The following is a 15,297-nucleotide window of genomic DNA, read 5'->3' as shown; positions in this document are numbered from 1 at the left end:
CCCATCTGGTCTAACCAAACAAAAATCTCTCCACCAAGTCTTGGCAGGACCTTACAGACGAAAAGCAGCAAAGTCGACCCATTGGTCTCCATTATCCCCATGTTCCGAAGAACCTTATGACAGCTATCCAAATAGTCATGAGGATCCTCTGAAGATGTACCACCATAAGTAGTAGCGAAGATCTTGGTGAACATGTCAAACCTCCACAAAGCATCAGTAGACATAGCTGCTCCATCACCGGTCTGAGCCATAGCACCCGACTGAACTACCCCAACTGGTTGAGCTGCTAGAGTCTAAAACTGGGGAGTCATCTGCTCCGGAGAGCGAGTAGAGGGAACCTGTGCTCCTCCCCTAGCATGAGAGATGGCTGGTGCTACAGGAAGTAAGCTTGCCTGGCGGACACCCTCAATAAGGCCCACTAGACGGACCAGAGCATCCTGAAGTACCGGGGTGGCGATAAACCCCTCTGGGACCTGAGTTGGCCCTACTGGAATGGTCTGGGCTGGAGCCTCCTCCTCAAACTCTACCTGAGGCTCCGCTGCTAGTGTTGCTGCTCTAGGTTGAGCCCTACCCCTACCTCATCCTGTAGCACGGCCTCGGCCTCGTCCTCTGCCCCTCCTAGGAGCTACCGCTGGAGGCTCGGGCTTCTCATCAGCGGATGAAGAAGCACATGTTCTCGCCATCTACAAAAGAATAAAGTAGAAGTTTAATTAGCATTGAGAAGTCAAATCGCACGATAGAGAATAATAGATATGAAGCTTTTCCTAAACTCTGTAGCCCCTAGGGGATAACAGACGTCTCTGTACCGATCCCTCAGACTCTACCTAGCTTGTTCGTGAATTATGAGACCTAAGAAATCTAGAGCTCTGATACCAACTTTTCACGACCCAGCTTTCCCACCCTCGGGAGTCGTGATGGCACCTACTCGTGAAAGCTAGGCAAGCCAACTATTAGGGTTCTACACAGTAACAATCAATCCCAAACAGTTATAAGCAGAAACTAAAGTTAAACAGATGATAAAAGCGGAAGAGTTATAACATGATCAAATAATCCAATACAAGTCTATCCTCTGATCTGGTGTTACAACATCACGAACATCAACAAGTTACTACAAATACTGGTCTGAAAAGAAAGTGCAACTGTTCTCGAAAAAGAAAAGAGACATCAGAAAACTAAAATAGGGAAGGGGGACTTCAGGCTCTGCGGACGCCAGCAGATCTACCTTGGTCTCCCTGGAGTGAAAGAATCTACCAAAGCTACTTACCGGGTCTGATACCAAAATCTTCACTAAAGAGTGTAGAGTGTAGTATTAGTACAACCGACCCCATGTACTGAGTAAGTGTCGAGCCTAACCTCGGCAAAGTGATGACGAGGCTAGGACACAACAATCATATATACTTGTGCAGTTAAATCATATACAGATAGAATCATAATAACGGAAATCAATAGAATAAAGTGGGAAGGGGACATGCTATGGGTAATAACAGGTTCCAAAAATAAGCCAGTAAAGAAGCATCAATAAGAAATATAGTGAACATCATATCTACATCAACAAGAATAATGAAACGGTAACACGTGCACGACATCACCCTTCGTGATTTTACTCTCATCTCCACCATATGAAACAACAGAAACGGCACGGCATCACCCTTCGTGCATTACCTCACATAATCATGGCATGACATCACCCTTCGTACATTATTCCTCACAATATCGACACGGCATCACCCTTTGTGCGTTAACTCTCAAATCATGGCACGACATCACCCTTCGTGCATTAACACTCATAATATCGGCACAACATCACTCTTCGTGCTTTACACTCTCTCACAATATCATGCCCGACATCACCCTTCGTGTTTTACACTCTACCTTGTCATGCCCCCCTTTTCCTCGCGGGATCGGGTTCATGATAGTTTGGTTGGGACAACTCTTTCCTTTTGGGAAAGGGGGTTTGCATTTTTGAAGAGTCGCCACCTAACGGTTTAAGGTGCGTTAGGACACCTATAAGGTTCATTTATAACTACGTTTGGTAACCAGAAATAGGGTAAGGGCTTGAAATTATCCTAAGGGGAAGGTGTTAGGCACCCCTCAGGATCCACTAGTGTGGTTCCCGGCCAAATAATTTTTGTGAATTTGTACAATTAGCAGATAGACAAGTAGGGCTCAAATAATAGGGATTTAAGTTTAAATACACAGGTGTAAGAAAATAACTAATGAAAGAAAAAAGCGAGATTTTTGAAAAGAATTACAATCTAAGCATATTCACGAATGTAAATGAGTGTCCTGGGTTTGTTTATAATATGGATCACATCAATGCAATACCCGATATCACACTCCTCAAAGAGGGGCTACACGTGGTATTAACACACCGATCATCATATACATATCTACCCTTTCCCTCCCCGCTTAATTAAAGTGAGGGTTGATCTCGACCCCTACTGCATGCTGTTACCCGTCCTTTCCTATCAGTCCCAGAGGAATTTAGGACTCATTTCCTATAAAGGGGAGTTCTAGGTAGACCCTCAGGTTTAAAGGCAAAATACTAAGACGACAAATAAGAACACATAGGATTGCATTTAGGGGGAAAACACAGGAAATAGATAGAAGGCTCAGATATACCTCCACAAGTAATGCACATAAACAACATGACTCATACACAATAAAGGTCTAAATTCAAATCCTATGCATGGTATCTAAGTGACAACGGCAGAATCAGATTTATTACATGACTCAGAAAAGAAGTCTGAATCATGCTTGCCTACTGATTTTAACACATTGACAGTTAAACACTAATCACAAAGACGGTTCTGGTTTTATTTAAAGTGATTGCCTAAGGCCTGCCTAGGCGCGGAATACAGATGACTACAAGGCAGGTTTTTAAAGCGGACTCTTGAATCCTTATAGTCATGATATCGAATGATAAATCAAGACAGTTTTTGAAAGAACTTGTTTTAGAGAACATAAACCATTAATTAAACCAGTTTCGAAACGAACTAAAACGCGGACTGGGTTGATTTATTTAAATTAAACTAGTTGAGATCTATAGGCAGCATTTCTAGAGCTATTCCCTATAGGCATGACATCTAGTTATTTAACACTGATTTCAGAGACTTTGCAGACATGCTGACCAATGAAAGAAAACATGTAGCACTTGTTATAACAGAAGTTGGATTAAGTCATATCCTATAGGTATGGCATCTATTTGTGAAACTGATTTTGAGACCTATTAAATATGATTTCTAACATGGTAAGGCAAGTATAGTAAAACCCTATAAGCATGATTTCTAACGTGGTAAGGCAAGCATAGTAAAACCCTATAGACATGATTTCTAACATGGTAATGCAAACATAGCAAAATGTAAAGTCCTATAGGCATGGTTTCTAACATGGTAAGGCAAACATAGCAAACTATAAAGTCTTATAGGCATGGTTTCTACCTGTATTATCCCACAAATATGTAAATACTCGCCCTTTTAACTAGTTACCCTAATATTCATTTATAAATTATTACAGACCATGTGAATGAATTACATGAGAAAAGTAAAAATTATACTATAGAGAGCCTGAAACAGGCTCAGGCTTTTCAGCACCTAATTAGGACTTCCTCCCTAAGTTATGTGATAAACCACCTCTAGTGCCAAGATTGTTCCATAGCCTTTTTCATATCTGGGTGTTTAAGAGTTCCCTAAGGACCTCAAGGGATCTCGGGCAGTGCTCACACCCAGATTGCATAACCAAGACAGAGTAAGTGCAGTGTGAAAAGGCCAACTTTCATGTGTCCAAGTTCAGAGGGAGATCAAGGGTCCTAAGGCAAGGCTCACACAAAAGGGGCAAAACCTAGTGGTCTAAGAGTATATGTGGGAGTGCTTGATATAGATTTAAAAAGGTTGAATTGGAAAGCAGTTTTGAAACAGCATGTTTGAAATAAGTTTTCAAAACAACAGAAGAGTTGCTTAGGGGAAAACCATTTTGAAAGGATAAGGGGATAGGGGCAACAACAACTTGGAACAAGCCAGCACACACAGAACAAACTCAAAGAATAGTATCGTTCACAAGCAGGGAAGTAAGGGGTTGGGACATAGAGAGCCCAAATCAGAAACACATAAACATGGATGAGAAGAGAAGCATATAGACCAGCAAGTACAAAGAACAAGTAGCAATTGATTAGCCTCCAGAATACAAAACTACTACTTCAAAGTGTTAACAAGGAAATCATGCTCGAGATTAGAATAGTAATAAGAAATAAAGACAGGGTATGGGAGTAGTCATGTTGAGGACAGGGGTTTATTACACATAACTAGTCCTGCCACTTATTGTTAATCAAATACATTAGGAGTCTATGATACTAACATGGCATACTAGTTGAGAGAAATAAACAAGAACTCAAGTAGACATGCTGATTACACTTGAACAAGAGAGGGCAAAATTTAAGCATGCTGAATATAGTAGTAGACAAGAAGGGCACTTAAACACATGAGCCAGTAAGTCAGTGCAGAAGGAGACATGGATTAACAGACATGGAGCACATGGAGTTGAGTTTCAGAATTGAACTAGGAACATACCAATTAAGGAAGCAAAGTGCAGAAAAGTAAAGCAAGTAGGGTTCCACAGTCTAGCCTAGGCTTTCAGCCGGCTAGACAAGCAGTTAGCATAAGTAGCAGAGAAAGAAGAGAGAGTTTGAGTGTGTGTGTGTGTGTGTGTATTCGGAACTGTGTTCATATGTTAAGACTGTAGAAGAGAGTCATTTATATAGTAGTTTGAAAACTGGTTAAAATAAGGCAAGAATCAATTCTTCAGTAATTATAGAACTCAATATCAATTAAGAACGAAAATCAGCCAAGTATCCCTTAATTAAGGGAGTAATTTACCAATGGTAGAAAGTAGGTAACAGATAAGGAAAGAATTCAAGTAACATAGGTACAGAATATGTAAATTAGGGCTAGATACATAAGGGTCTAATTAAAGAAATAACAATAGAAATCAATTAATAATATAGTCAATCACATAATAAGGTAAGAACTAATTTTAAGGGATAGGAAAAATAGCCGAAAAATCTACATAAGAGCATCAACACTGTAAATCAAGTATTTCAAGAGTCGAAATAATAGTATTAATATTAAGGAAAATAGTATAGACTTCCATGAATAACCCAATAAATGGAGTACAAATAGGGAGACCCAAATCGGAAACTTTAAAAAGGTATTACTAGAATGAAAGTCATAGAAATACTCTAACTAATCATAGCATATCCATAAGAATCGCACATACAAACAAATCGACTGAACGAACGAACTCAGAATCACAAACTAAAGCCACACAAATTAGGGGGTTTCAACATAATGAATCAGATAAAGGAAAAACTTATAATAAGCCATTTAAACGTAGTAAAAAATCATGTGATAATACAGAAAATCAGAGGAGAAGTCGTTTTTTTAAAAACGATTAAGAAATAGTCTTGAAGATGAAGGGTTACTTTAGAAAAAAAATCGGAAAAACCTTCGAGGAAAACAACAAGAGCTCATAATATACCCAGATCTAAGATAGATCTGAAAGAAATTGGAGGATCTTAAGAGTTAGGGTTTCAGAGAACCCAGAGAAGATGAGAAAACCTTAGAACGTTACCAGTTTTAGCCGGAAAGTCATGGATCTTACTCGAACAGCCATGGATGGCCGAATAATAGCATGAAATACCAGGGATAGGAGTGAACCGCTCTAGGTTCACCTGAGGACCTTAGGGTAGTGTCAAACTGGAGTGGGGTGAAGCAGAGGCCAGGAGATGATGAGAGGCCATAGTTTCCGGCGAGGGAGGTGGCCGGAGAAGGTGGTCAGGGTCCATCGGAGAGGATGAGACAAGAGAAGGTTCTAGAGAGAACCAGAGCTAGAGATAGGGAGATGAGTGTCGGTTGAGTGAATGAGAGAATGAGGGTTTGGAGGGGTAGTCTTGGGTTAATTATGGTTAGAGTGGATCCGGGCAGTTGATCAAAATTGATCACCGGCCAAGATTATCTTAGGTCTGGGCCGGGTGGACTTACGGATTGGGTCGGGTGATTTTAACGGATTGGGCATGGGTTTGGGTTGGTTTAGTTTGGCCATAATCGAAAACCAATTTGGCTATAATTTAAATAGCCAGTTTTCTCTATTTAATTTATAAAAATAGTAGATAATTTCTGAAAAATAATTTTAAAATGCTAAAATGATTTATAATACATAATTAGTAATTTAAAAATACAGGATCCAATTTTGTGCATATAAAACATAATTAAATCTTAAAAAGGGCTAATATTGCAATTATGTGCAATTTAGTTTTAAAAATACTAAATGTAATTAAAAAAGTATATAAAAATTACTTTAGCCATATTTTAGCGTAAATATAGAAATCTAATAGATGAATTATCAAAACAATAATTTGAAAATAATTATTGGGGATTTTATGGATAAAAAGGGAGAAAATAAATCAATTTAAAACCTTAAAATTCTAGAAAAAAATAATAAAACCCTTGGGCATGCTTATATATGCTATTTTGAAGGTACTTTGCATATTGAAAATATAAAGGGAAAAATTGGGTATCAACATACCTCACCCAAACAATAGAAAACAATATGTCCCGGCAAGGGGATCAACAATATCAAATATAACGTCCTGGCAAGGGAATCAACAATATCAACAATAACATCCCGGCAAGGGGTTCAACTATAACCAATCTCGTTTTCAACAATTACTTTACAAGAATGAAACTCAACTTGTGCCAATTCTCAACAATAGTCAATTACCAAGAAACTTTCATAAGCTTGGTTCAATATTAATAAGGCAGAATAGCCTAAATGGCACTTATACTTGTGCCACTTTGTCATGTCAGTCTCCAAACTTAGCATTTTACCAATTGAACACTTACACTGGTTCAAATCATGTATAATAAATGCTTATAACAGGAGGCTGTTGTGCATGTGATACAATCTCCTACACGTAGGATGTCACATTATTACTAGTGCCACATAGGAAAATAAACTATCGACTTTATCTTTATTTTTTTCCTTACTCCACCGTCTCTTCTCCTTACCACCAACAAATCCACTGCCATCGCCGGAAAATTCCTCCGGTCACCAGAGAACACTAATAAAGAAAAAGAAATGGAAATGGGAGACTTTTCGTTTCTTCCACCGTCAGAATAATTTTATTTATTACACTTATTTTTCTTTTTAAATCACGCTCTGATAGCCAATAAATTCTATTGGATTAATTAGTAACTCTCGTGATAGTGATATATGAAAATGTTGACTAAATGCATAAAAAGGACAAGGACATAGAAAATGATAAGAAACCCAACATTAGTTAGTCTTGTGGAAGAAACAAAAAGTGTGACGGTAGGACAAGTCTGACGGTGGGGAGGGGAGAATGGGAAGGGGAAGAAAGAGAAAAAGAAATAGAAATGGGAGATGGGTGGGAAAGAATGGGGAAAGGGGAACGATTGAAAGAGAAAAAGAAATGGGGAGGGGGAAAAAAAGAAATGGGGGTGGGGGTGCGGAAAGAAGAAAGAACAGAGATATTTTATATTTTCTTATTTTTTTTGTCTCCTGCTTTTACTTTTCTTTTTATTTCTTTTCTCTTGCTTTTACTTTTCTTTTTATTTCTTTCTTTTTATTTTAATCATTTTTAGTATAACTTTTTTATGTTTACTCTAGTTATGCGCGTGAAATTCATATATTTTGTCCAACTCAGTCATGAAGTTGCCACATAGGCTTGGTCAATGGTCAGAGGGGTTTAAGTAATGTGTTTTGAAATTTACGAGTGTCTAGATAAAACATTGTAAAGTATCGGGACCAGGATGACAAAGGGGGATAAGTAGAAGTGCCATTTAGGCTATCCTGCCTAATAATAATCATCAATTTGAGCATGATCAATACATAATAGAGTCACAACAATCACGATATAAGACTCACGGGCATGCTTGACACCAACGTATAGGTACTCGTCACCGAACCTATACGTCATACTCGATACGAACACATGTCAAATAGACCACAACTCCTATTTCCTCAAGCTAAGGTTAGGCCAAACACTTACCTCGATTCCACGGACAAGATTAAGCCTCAACTACCGCTTTACCTCTCGGTTCCACTTCCAATTCGCTTGTATCTACTCACAATTTACTTAATAACATTAATAAATACTAAATAAACTAATTCTAATGCATGAAAATAGATTTCCCATTATTTTCCCCAAAAAGTCAAAAATCGACCCCGGGCCTGCTTGATCAAAACCCGAAGTTCGAACCAAAACCCGATCACCCATTCACTCACAAACCCAAATATGCAATTAGTTTTGAAATCGAACCTCAAATTGAGGTCCAAATCCCCAAAATTTGAAAATCCTAACTTCTATCCAAAAACACCCAATCTCCCATGAAAAATCCTAAATTTTGAAGTAAAATCATGCAAAAAGATGTTATACATTGAAGAAAATAGGTTAGAAATCGTTTACCTATGATTTGTGGAAGAACTCTCTTCAAGAAAATCGCCTATGAGATGTTTAGGTTTGAAAAAGCTGGAAAGTGAAGAAGAATCCCGTCAAAAATCTCACTTATTGGGTGCATGTCGCAATTGCGAACCCTGAGAATTTATGCTATCTTCGCATTTGCGACAACTGGGGATTTAGGGCGGACTTCGCATTTGCGAAGAAGTGCTCGCAAATGTGAGCAAACTGGCCAGGGCTTAGTTCGCAATTGCGATCAGCCCCTCGCAATTACCATACTAACAGACTTCGCAATTCCGATCCCTAATCTCGCAATTGCGAGATCAGAGGCCAATACCAGAACTGAAGCCTGCAAAAATTTTCCTAAGTCCAAATTCACTCTGTGGCCTATCCAAAACTCCCCCGAGCCCTCGGGGCTACAAACAAATCATGCACGCAAGTCTAAAAACATCATATGGACTTGGTCGTGCGATCAAATCGTCAAAATAACATCAATAACTGTGAATTTAACCTCAAATTCATGAAATTCTTTAAGAACATCAAAATTTCATTTTCTCAACTATAAGTCCGATTTATACCAAACCACTTCCGATTCATACCAAATTTCACAGATTCAACTTAATTATTATTTTAAACCTATATCGGGCTCTGAAACCAAGATACGGCCCCGATACCATCAAGAACAAGCATCATTTTGTCTTTATATTTTCGAGCAGACAATTTTCTTTAAAAATTCTTTTCTCGGGCTTGGGACCTCAGAATTCGATTCCGGGAATACGCCTAAGTCCCATATTTTACTACGGACCCTACGAGACCGTCGGATCACGGGTCCGGGTCCGTTTACCAAGAATATTGACCAAAGTCAACTTTAATCAATTTTAAAGGCCAATTTCATTATTTTTCTTAAATTTCACATAAAAGCTTTCAGGAAACACGCCTGGACTGCGCACACAAATCGATGTGAGACAAAAAGAGATTTCAAGGCTTCGGAACACAGTTTTGACTTCTAAAACAAGAGATGACCTTTCGGATTATTACAATTATAATCAGTAATATGTGTATTGTGTAACTTTGTATAGCAAATTATGCACAACCCAACTAGATATTGTTGAGCTATAACAAGTTGGTAACTGCCAAGAGAAAGTATCACTACAAGAGTATTTATTACTGGCTTGTGGTTTGATGGATCATTAATTTTTACCTATAATTTCATATAGAACTTGTGAAACATGTGTATCCAATTGTTCAGGCTATTAAATTCTTTAAATACATGAAATTGAAAAAGACTTTCCTCATTTTTTTTCCAGCTAACCAGTTTTATCCCACAAAAATAGAAAGAGATTAAAGAGGAACTGTGTGAAAAATAAAGTACAAGAAAAAATATTCGTTCCTGCCTGCCATCGATAAGATAAACAAAGTACCATAATTTAATGTTGAGATAGAGAGGATTCAACACCGACACTCTACGGTCCAACATAACTAATGTTGAGAGAACGAAGCACTAGATGTATTTATATAATTAAAAGTAAAATTATAATTTTATTGGGTTATCGATTAATTCGTTAAGAAACTGCACAAATCAAGGCTCGAACCGATAACCCAATAGTAAAAAAACACTAAACCGTTACCGACTCGTTAACCCAATAACTCGATATCGATACCCTAATAAGTTTTTTTCGGTTCGGGCTATCGGTTATATCCTATGTTCCCAGCCCTTCCTCCGGTCCACAATAATTGACCAATTTATTTTGGGCACACTCATTAAGAAAATACTAAATTCTAAACAAAAATAGTTAGTGTGACTAAACAACTCTTAATTAAATGTTGCAGCATAATTTAATGTGAGAAATAAAAGACTTTTTAGGGATACGTATAAGGGTAATTTTGAAAAAACAACTTGAATTTTTTCTTGATTATAAAATAGACATTTATTTTGGAACAAAATAAAAAAGCAAATTAGTCACTTATTGTGGACCGAAAGAATTATTTACATATGTTGCAGAAGTTCGATAGTATTTCTCAAGCCATCAATATAAGGGTAAATGATGAATCTGAAAATGAGCATTTTTTTCTGTCACACTTTTGATCTAATATTAACCATGTCGTTAAGAAAAGATCTCGTTTAGTTTTAAATTGACCTAACAGAGTTCGACTTAAAAATAATTTAAACTATAATCGAAAAGTTGAGGGGTATATTTATACTTTTTTTTTATAGAAGAATTACATATATGAATTGCACTAATTTCACGTTTAAATTATGTTAATGATAAAAACAAATACGAGATAATTTATTAACAAGAAAAATATAAATTGACCAAAATATAACAGATGACAGAATTGAATAATTTCAGATAATATCCAAACAATTTTTTGACATTTCCCTATGCGAAACTTAGCTTTCTTATCCATATTTGTCTTATCGTTGCCTTTTTTTTGTTTACCTTCTTTCCCCTAGGTATGTCCTAGCTAGCCTCCTAGGTGATTTTTCTTTTTTGCTTTTCACTTTAGTGAGTCTAATATCTCAATCCATCTTTCATAGGTACGAGTTTTCTTGCACATCTGTGTTTATTTACTCGATTTGTCAGAAATTTTCTCTTGGATCATTTCAGTAAGTTATTCCATGATTTCCAATCTCTTGTCGCCTTCCAACCGTGACGATTTAGCATAAGCTTTCTAAGGGATAGTTAAGAGGATTAGGTAATTAAGGCAGGTGGGGGCTCCATTTTTTGTTACACCTAATAGATTATGATAAGTTTAAAAGAGTTATGTAAAATGAAAAAGTTTGATTTCTTTCTTTAACAAATATAGAGAAGAATGATTTGTAACTACTATGATTTCTACCAAGGAAACTGCACTTGAAGTGAATATCGAACCTGAATATCGTAAGAAGCGTATACATAAAAGACAAGGCTATTTTTTCACTTCAAAATAAATTTAAACAATTCGAAGCATATGAGAATATTTTTGGTTTTCTATTTGGCAGTAAAAACTAAGATCACTAGATATTGGAAATTTGAAAAAATATTGTGTTAATCCTGAATGTTCCTTAAAGCATAATAATCAACTCGATATTGATGGTTTAGATTTATTTTCTGAATTAAAAGTATTAAGAAAAATAGTACAATTAGAAGATAACAGTTTAATTAATACATTTAATTAAATAAAAAGATATAATTCTTTTCCAAATGTCTAAATTGCTTATGGAATAATGATCATAACTCATGTTACCGTTGCTTCAGCGGAAAGAAGTTTTCAATAATATCACAAGAAAGGATAAATGGATTAGTTATATTGTCAATTGAAAAAATACTTATTAGGAGTTATTGATTATAAAAAATTATTAATAACTCTGTATTTAAGAAAAACTAAAAAAACAAACTACAAATAAATAATAAAAAAAAACTAAAAAGTTAAGGCCCCTCATAAAGTTTGGCTTTAGGCCACAAAATTTGTCGGGCCGCCCCTGAATTAAGGGAATAGTACTGTTTGGGCAAAAGGTTTAAAACTCTTTTGTCAAACTAATTATTGATAATAAAGAAGGTAAATCTTAGTCAAGTGTAATTAATTTGTGATCCAAGCATATAAAGTGCGAAATAAAGAAGAGTAGGAATGTATAAGATTTATTAATGTGACAATCGTACATTAAACACGAGAGATGAGCTTACATCAAGAGTAGAGATGCATCATGAACAAGGGAGCAAAGAAGGGGAAGAAAAGTAACTGTTGATAAACAAGAGATTCCTCTTGTTTCCCCTGTTGTGGCTGCTCTTCTCCCAAAGAATCCCTCCTTTCTTTGAGCTCTCTCTGCCATATATATAGTTCCTTTCCTTTTTTATCAATGGTCTTTGACCGGCGTGCTTTCTTACAACTGTGCCTTTCGTCGTTGCTCGAACACAGTGCTTGTTCTATCGTGTACACTTTTCGACAATTTGACCCGGACGATGGCCGAGGTACTTTTTTCTATCTCGTCCCTTAGGCATGATTACATCTTGGTCAACCCCTTACCATTCCACTTGGGGATGACCACTACGGTCAGATTTCGACCCATACAGTTAATCCCTCCGTCCATCGAGGTCGCCTCTTAGCGGGCTCAACGGGCGGACTCTGTCGATTCGAAAGCTAGGAGAAATCTGAATGTTTACGCCTTGAGCGAGGCCTTTAGGTCGAGGTAATGGCGTGGTGTTTCAAACAAGAAACAAGAAATGACAAAATAGTCCAAAAATAAAATACTAAGACAATATGAATAAGACAAGGAGGAGAAGCACAGGGTTGCGAACGCCAAGCAGCTACCTAGTCAACTTTGGAGACCTGCTAGAAGACTGTTCAGCACTCACTATCACATTCCGAGACTCATGGATCTGCACAGAAGGTGCAAGGAGTAATGTGAGTACGCCAACTCAGTAAGTAATAAAAGTAAAAGCAGCTGAGTAGTAAGAAAATAGGTAATATCACGTCATAGCACTACAAAAAAAGAGTGTATGTCCAGAACAATACAGTAAATCAATAAAACTCGTAAAAACAACTCAGTTCAGTAAAACCTTTTTAAAACATCTTTTAATAGTTTCAAATGAGTGATGAAAACAGTAAGTAAAAGGATAGAAACGTAAACAGCCCCTCGGGCAAAACATGTACCACAACCGCCCCTCGGGCAAAATATCAACAGAACCAGCCCCTTGGGCTACCTCACAATCACTCGTAATCATCCCCTCGGGCAACAACATGAAACAACAACATCCCCTCGGGCAATATCACATCTCTCAAACTGGGTACCCGTGCTCACTAGGGGTGTTCAGACTCCGGAGGGGCTCCTACAGCCCAAGCGCTATCACAAGCCATCTCGTGGCATAACAAATCAGGCTCTCGGCCTCTCATATATCACAGTACAACATGCTGCGGCGTGCAGCCCAATCTTATAATATCCTCAGCCCAAAATCATGATGCTCAGCCCAAAATATCATTTAAAAATATCGAAAAATATCATGATGCTCAGCCCAAAATATCATTTAAAATATCGAAAATAGAGTAAATACGACTGAGTTATGACAATAGTAGAATACAACATGATTAAGTACAGATATTAATTCAAAACAGTGAGGAATAGTAGTAAAAAGCCCCTAAGCGTCCAAAACAGTGAGGAATAGTAGTAAAAAGCCCCTAAGCGTCCAAAACAGTTGGCACGAGGCCCAAGTATGGCATTCAACACAAAACATAGTAATACTTTCCGAAACACAATGATTTCAAACAGTTTTCAATCAAATACACAACCTAATAGTTGCACGGGAAGGACCAAGTCACAATCCCCAACGGCTCATGACCCCACGCTCGTCATCTAGCGTGTGCGCCACCTCAAAGTAGCACAACGATGTGAAATTCGGGGTTTCATACCCTCAGGACAACATTTACAATCATTACTTACCTCAACCCGATCCAAACTCTAACTCGTGATGCCCTTTCCTCTCGACTCGGCCTCCGAATGCTACAAATCTAACCCAAATCAGTATCATACCATTAATACACGCTAAAGGAACAATGCCCAAGCGAAAATAATCAAAACCCGACCCCTGGGCCCACGTCTTAGATTTCGATAAAAATCACATCACTAGAATCCTTTTCCTCCCACGAGTCTATACATACCAAGAACATCAAAGTTGGACCCCAAAGGAACCCTCAAATCCCAAATTTACACTCTCCAATTTCAAGCACTAATTCCCCAATTTTAGGCTTTAAATCCCACAAATTTCATGTCTAATTAGTTAGAAATCACCATAGAATCGAGTATTGAGTGCAAAAATCTTACCTCCAAGTGTTTCCCTTCGATTCCCTGTTCAATCCCTCTCAAAAAGCTTCAAAACTGCTCATCAATGTTGGAAAATGGCCTAAAAATCGCGAAGGCAACTATTTAAACTTTCTGCCCAGGCATTAATTCCTTATTCGCAAACGCGGTCAAAGCCTCGTGTTCGAGATGCACAAAAAAAATCACAGCTCAAACTTTCCTCTTTCAAGAACGTGAACACCACCTAGCGAATGCGATGCCTTGCTCAGTTTAGCCTACGCGAATGCGTTCCCCTGGCCGCGGACGAGATGCCTTACACCTGATGCCCAAGTCTGCTTCGCTCTTCTACGTGAACGCGATCTATGCCACGCATTCGCGATGCACATTTTGACTCAACCTTCGCGAACGTGGGACCAACATCGCGAACGCAAAGGGAAACTCGCCTGCCTCAGTCAAAATCTCTTCGCGAACACGAGGGCCCACTCGCGAATGCGAAGAACTAATCTCTGCAACAAAAATACTAGAAAATCTGCAACTATCCAAAACCTAGAATTGGTCCGGCAATAACCCGAAACTCACTCGAGGCCCTCGAGACCTCAACCAAATATGCCAACACATCCCATAACATTATTCAAACTTGTTCCAACCTTCGGAACGCTCAAAACAATATCAAAACATCAAATCACCCTCGGATTCAAGCCTAAGGATTCCAAAACTTTCAAAATTTCGGATTCGATCAAAACGTCTATCAATCGTCCAAATGACCTACATTTTGCACACATGTCCCAAATGACACAACGGACCAACTCAAAGTTCCGAAATTCTATTCCGGCCCCGATATCAAAATTTCCACTGCCGACTGGAAAATGCTAAATTTCCAATTTCGCCAATTCAAGCCTCAATCTACCCTGAACCTCCAAAATATATTCCGATCACGCTCCTATGCCCAAATCACCTAACGAAGCTATCCGAACCATCGGAATTCACATCCAAGACCTTTTTCACATAAGTCAACATCTGGTTGCCTTTTCCAACTTAAGCTTACTCAAAA

The sequence above is a fragment of the Nicotiana sylvestris genome, chromosome 5 (assembly GCF_000393655.2).
Source record: "Nicotiana sylvestris chromosome 5, ASM39365v2, whole genome shotgun sequence".
NCBI classification, from domain to species: domain Eukaryota; kingdom Viridiplantae; phylum Streptophyta; class Magnoliopsida; order Solanales; family Solanaceae; genus Nicotiana; species Nicotiana sylvestris.
Note: the sequence above shows the minus strand (reverse complement) of the source record.